Below are 6,749 nucleotides of genomic sequence, written 5' to 3' on the forward strand. Positions count from 1 at the left end.
GGATATCTCTATATTTATATTAGTTCCATCTACCAGACAAATGTGGCTTATGCAATGTAGTTCTCCATAAAAATCATCATTTAGTGTACAGCTGTCCACAGTTATCTATTGCAGGAAAATTGTCCCTTTCACTAGCATTTATTAAGAACCCATTTACATGTGACATTTTGTACTTGGTGTTACAAAACTGCTTAATGAAAATAATAGAAGGTTTCAAATGCTGCTGTTTTCCCCTGTGCAGCCATTGAATGTAATTAATATTTTAGCTAGACTGAACTAAGCCACTTTTAGCTAGACTGAACTAAGCAATATTTTAGCTAGACTGAACTAAGTCATAAAGTAATGGATAAAAGCGTTTTTATTTTTGCTTTGCTCCTTATAAAATATGTTTATTGGAGGAGAAAACACAGGAAGTGCACAAACGTATAAAGAATAAAATCCACTGTACTCCTGTCATCCAACAGCAGCCATAGTTAATATGTTTCCAAAGTTTTTCTTTTCCCTGTTCATTTTAATATATGGGATTTTTGTGAATATCAGTCATAGCTATGTCCCATATGTAGCTGATATTCATAATGCACTTTGATGTAAGATAGATATCTAGAGGTGAATGTATAGTGTTAAATTCACGAGGCTGTGTAGCGTGGAGCTGAGGAGACAGTCAGCAGGCATGTGAATCCAGTTTCTGTCTCAACCAGCTGAGTAAACAAATCACTCAATCTCTCTCTATCTTCATTTCTTTATCTGTAAAATCGGAATAGAAATAGTTCCTACCTCACAGACTTGTTACAAGGATGAAACTAATTCATGCAAAATTCTTGGAATATAAATTAAATCAAGAGATGCTAGTTATTTTTTTCAGGCTCTTATTATATATTTTCAAACAGCTTTCCAGAAACAGTGGACATCCTTTTTAGAAGTAAGCTCTCCAGTAACAAGTGGGTTCACACACACACACCCCCCCACACACAAACACACATAGTATTTAGTGTGTATATAATAAATTAAAATAATGAAACTTAAAAATACCAAAATCATAACTTTTTTAACATCATGAAATAGTCCTGAAACAGAGAAACTGGAAAAGATAACCAAACATGAAGTTTAAAGAACACTACCTATAACTAAGCACAATGAGTCAGAATGTCTCTCCTTTACTCTCCCTATATTTCTAAATAAACCATAATTATATCTACATGACTTTAAATCAAGTCATCCTAACTCCTCCCCAGAGATGTCTACCCATTCATCTGCATCAGTGCAAATTCACACCACCCAAGTATTAGAAGCTCCAGTGATTTAGAAAGTGGGCATAGAGGGAACTTACCTCAACATAATAAAGCCCATATATGACAAACCCACAGATAACATCATTCTCAACGGTGAAAAGCTGAAAGCATTCCCTCTGAGATCAGGAACAGGACAAGGATGTCCACTGTAACCACTTTTATTTAACATAGTTTTGGAAGTCCTACCTGCAGCGATCAGAGAAGAAAAATAAATAAAAGGAATCCAAATTGGGAAAGAAGGAGTAAAATTGTCACTGTTTGCAGATGACATGATACTATGCATAGAGAATCCTAAAGATGCTACCATAAAACTACTAGAGCTCATCAGTGAATTCAGTAAAACTGCAGGATACAAAATTAATACACAGAAATCTCTTGTATTCCTATACACTAACAAAAAAAGATCAGAAAGAGAAATTAAATTCCTACTATCCTGAAATCCTCTTAACACTTTATGCCATTACGCATGGACCTCACTCTCCATTAAGCATGGACCTCATTATCCATTATGCTACTCTCTTATATATAGAGTAACGTGGCCTTCCCCTTGTTGCTGTCAGAGGCACGCTGGGCCCTAGTGCCCTATATGCAGAACAGTGTGTTGACATGCACACCTTCATGAAGATCTTTGCAGAGAAAATGTACCCAAACCACACTATCTCTGTTTCCTCCCACTCATTGTCATTGTCACTTTTTTATCACCCATCATAGAAACTTTTCTTCTCTTGGCTGAAGATTCAGTCTCTCACACCACCATTTAGAACTGCAACAAGATTGCCCACAACACCAAATTTATCTCCAGAACACCAAAGTTTGGAAATGCCTCAACTGGGGAAATATCGAAGCCCATTGAGCTGCAATGGGACTGCATGAGGGTGTATATTATCACTGAAAAAGAGTCCTCTAAAACTTATTTACCCACACATACTGTCTGGCTTCTGGCTTCATAATTTTTCAATACACTATATTATATGTGCCACTTAAATGGCATTGTTTAAACAAGTGTGCAAATTCGCAATATGTGTTGCAATCCATCTATCCATTGTCCACAATATTCACTGCTATATCATTAGGGTTTCTTGAGGTTTCTGTACAGCAGATCTGGCTATAACCTATCACACCACTCATTTGTTTTTCTATAAAAGAACTGTTGTTAGATTAATAAGACTTCTAGATTTACTAGCTTATAAACAACACTTTTTTTTGTCTAGAATTTTGGATTTTTATGGAGTCATATTTTGCCTAGTTTTAGTGAAATATCTTAAAATTATGAAGAATATGATCGTTTTGTTATTCTGCCTGATAAATATAGGCATCCCTATAGAAATCCAGTTCAGGCTAGTTTAACTTTCCTTAGATTATTTTAGGTCACTGAGTTTTAAAAACTTTTGAGTAACATCATGACACCTTTTGTATGCAAAATAGAGATTTCCTATTATGAACTCCTTTCATTTAATTTTATTGATGTAAATCTAGTGAAGTTTCCAGATTTATGAGGTAGAGAGAAATAATTTTTTATGTCCTATTTTTGAATGATTTTCCCTTGATTGAGGAGTTTACCAAAAAAATAAAACTAAACAATAAAAGAATGGCAAGTACAAGTAGCAATTTCCGGTACACCTGATGGATAGATTCTAGTTTGGGTGCTAAAAATACTAAATCAGGGCTTCCCTGGTGGTGCAGTGGTTGAGAGTCCGCCTGCCGATGCAGGGGACACGGGTTCGTGCCCCAGTCCGGGAGGATCCCACATGCCGCGGAAAGGCTGGGCCTCTGAGCCATGGCCGCTGAGCCTGCGTGTCTGGAACCTGTGCTCCGCAATGGGAGAGGCCACAACGGTGAGAGGCTCGCATACCGCAAAAAACAAACAAAAAAAAAACCCCCCAAAAAAAGCAACTAAATCAGCAAGGCTCACAGTCATGAGGAAGATGCCAAAATTCATGTGTGGGTCATTAAGTTTAATTATTTTAGTGATGAAAGGAATGGAATATATTGATTTAGAGTATATAAAATATTCTTTACTACAGTACCCCGACTTCAAAAGGTGCTTTCCCCCGCAAGTGGCGCTATCGTTGATTCTTCAAGAGGCCATTTTTCATTCTATAGATCCAGGTGCCTCTGATGTATAAGTTAAAATAATAACCATTTAACCCATGGGAATTAACATGTTGCTTTACATTTACCTTATGAATTCCATTTTTTGTTCATATGTGAAATACCACAGAAGGTGAGACTACAAGTAGCAATCATGAAAGTAAGAAAAATTTAAATCTGGAATACATATGCTATCCAGCAGAACAGATCATTGTTCATCCTCTCATCTCCTACTTGTATGCTGGAATCTACCCAATGCCATCAACTTGCTATAAAGAAACTGACTAGTCCCTTCAGGTGATGGGATGATAGAGTGGGTTCCACATTGGACACTCAGAATAGGCAATTCCCAGGTCAGATTTTATAGAGGGAAGTACATGATATTTAGTACATATAGAATCAATCTTTCATCAATTCTCTCCACACTGTTCATGAGCCCATTGATCAAATCCTTGAATCATGAAAGGTAGAAGCTGATTGACATCCACAGGACAGATTGTGAAGAATCTCTTCTGCAGTAGGGCCTTTGGAAAGCATTTACATGGGTGATGGAAAAGGTAGTCTCACGTTCACAGGTTTTCTACCCCTACTCAAGCACAGAAGAATGGGCCTTGAACTCGTAACTATTCCTTACATAGACCTAAAGCCCTGACAGCCCATCCTGGGTTTATCCCCTGATGTGGGAATATCTTTTCCTTCTTCAGACTCAATGTGTACTCCTTTGTTCTGCTTAAGCATGTGCATCATATGGCACCTGGTCAACCCCAGGCTATATCTGTTCCTGGTAGGGAGGGAATAGCGTCCTTTGTTTACAGCATGGTGGGGTGCATGCAGACTATGGCCTTGCCTTCGCCACAGGATGACACAATGGCCATGGGGGACCAGCACCCCCTACTGAAGATTTCAAGAAGACCATCCACATATAACTTCTTAAAACCCACTTTCATGTTTTTATTTAGTCCCAGATTATTTCTGTAAATAACTGCAAAATATTACCATTTTATAGTCTATATTCAGATCATTTATTCTCGATTTAAAAGAGGAGGGAAATGAAATAAACTGTTTAATGTCCCACCTGCCAGGAATATTTCCTTTCTTTACTTTCTTTCTGGGCCAGCCCTTAGTGAACTAAGATACCTTGAAAGTCCACTTCCAGCTTACATAAACCTTATTGGGCAAGCTGCCTGTAATACGCTTAGCTCCCTATTAACTTTCTTCCAAAGAGAATTTAGGGCTTCCCTGGTGGCACAGTGGTTGAGAGTACTCCTGCCGATGCAGGGGACACAGGTTCGTGCCCCGCTCCAGGAAGATCCCACATGCCGCGGAGCGGCTGGGCCCGTGAGCCATGGCCGCTGAGCCTGCGCGTCCGGAACCTGTGCTCTGCAACGAGAGAGGCCACAGCAGTGAGAGGCCGGCGTACCACAAAAAAAAAAAAAAAAGAAAGAAAGTTTATGATTTTACATAACAGGAAAAACTCTATCTCTTCTAAACCACTTATGTATATTTTATATCCCTGAATACATTTTCCTTCTAGCACCTATCATTGATGCAAATTTACATTTAATTACATGCTCATTTTATGGATAACAAGTTTTCTCACTAGTCTAAGTTTCCTTAGGGCAGGGATGGGTTTGGTTTATTTTACTATTGACTCTCTTGCACAAAATACTTAGCAGGGATCAACTCACATTGTCTATGAAAAAAATCATGAGTATACTAAGTTTTATTAGAAAGCAAATGATCAGCATGCATGGGAAAAAAATCGCTATTTTTTTCTCTTAACATTTCTTTCATTTATAGAATATTCTAACTTGAAAGTTGAAAAGGGTCATCATACAAGTTGCTTAGAGATAATTTTTAAAATGTGTTCTGATAAAACTGCTAACCTTTCGCCTTCTTAAACCCTTGCACATTTTCAGCAATAGAATCTTAATTTTGTAGAATTGTTTTTACAAAATCTTGTCTTTAATGACAGGGTTTCATTTTTCGTATTTAAAAACATTTAGTATACTTTTAAAATTATGTAAAAATTGCAAATATGCCCATAAATCCTGCATTCTGCTTCTTTGATTGTCAACGTTTTACTTTACTATGGTACACATGCTTAATTTTAATATTTGAAAACTGATTACATAGGTCTGGAATATGAATAAAGTTAGTCTCTCCTTTCACTTCTTTCATTTGCTATACTGCATAATTACTCATTGTAAACTGATACCTAAAAGAAATAGAATGATATTTTTTTGATCAACATCAGAGGCTATATAGTATTTTCCATTTTACTAATTTGTTTTAAACTAATGTATAACAAAGGGTTTAATAATAGTTACTGTTGGGAAATGACAGTGACTTTTACAAGAAACTTACAAACTTGAAATGTTAAAATGTGGAAGATTTAATTAAGTGCTATTCTGTATCTCTGATTATTTATCACTCTTCAAAAATGATTCACTCTGAGAATGTAAATGTAGAGATATAAAATAACACCATCAAGACAGTGGTCATAAATAGGCAGGCAATAACAGCATGCCTTATTTACTCAGTATGATTTTTTACATTTTAACAAGAAAGATTATTCAAGGACAGTTGCTCTTAATCTCTATGGGATGAATCACACACTCTCAAGATTGCATGCTATTTATGGACACTTTTTGAAGAATAAATATAGTCTCTCACTAAACGTTAATTAATATTAATAAAACTTAAAGTTAGCAAATCTGAAATACTGTACCAAAAGGAAGAAATATTTTCTCAGAGTTTTTTTTTTTTTTTTTTGGCAGTGCCACACGGCATGCAGAATACTTAGTTCCTCAACCACGGGTCGAACCCGTGCCCCCTGCAGTGGGAGCACACAGTCTTAACCTCTGGATGGCCAGGGAAGTCCCTCAGACTTTTTAAAGATAAAGTGTGTGTCACAGTGCCTAGTTCCAAAATGGGAATTAGTAAGTGGGAAAGGATTCATTTCGAATGAATGAATTTTTTTAGTGAATTTTGATATCACTGACAAATTGCTTTCTACTATTAAAATCATATGAAGCATAATAATATTTATAGTTGCATGGGAACACGATTATTGCCTTTAATAAATTAAAGTGAAGTAGGCAAATACTTTTAATAAGACACAAATGTTTCAGTTATGCAAGATGAAAAATTTCACATTATATAATGTATATAATGGTGACTCTAGGTAACAATACCATGTTTTATACTTGGAATTTGCTAAGAGGGCAGATCCTAAGTGCTCTTAGCACAAAATTAAAAAATAAGCAAAAGCTAACTATGTAAGGTAATTTGATGTTAATTAGCTTGATTGTGCTGATAATTTCACGATGTGTATGTATATCAAATCACCAAGTTATACAGCTTAAA

This window comes from Pseudorca crassidens, chromosome 3, assembly GCF_039906515.1.
Source record: "Pseudorca crassidens isolate mPseCra1 chromosome 3, mPseCra1.hap1, whole genome shotgun sequence".
NCBI classification, from domain to species: domain Eukaryota; kingdom Metazoa; phylum Chordata; class Mammalia; order Artiodactyla; family Delphinidae; genus Pseudorca; species Pseudorca crassidens.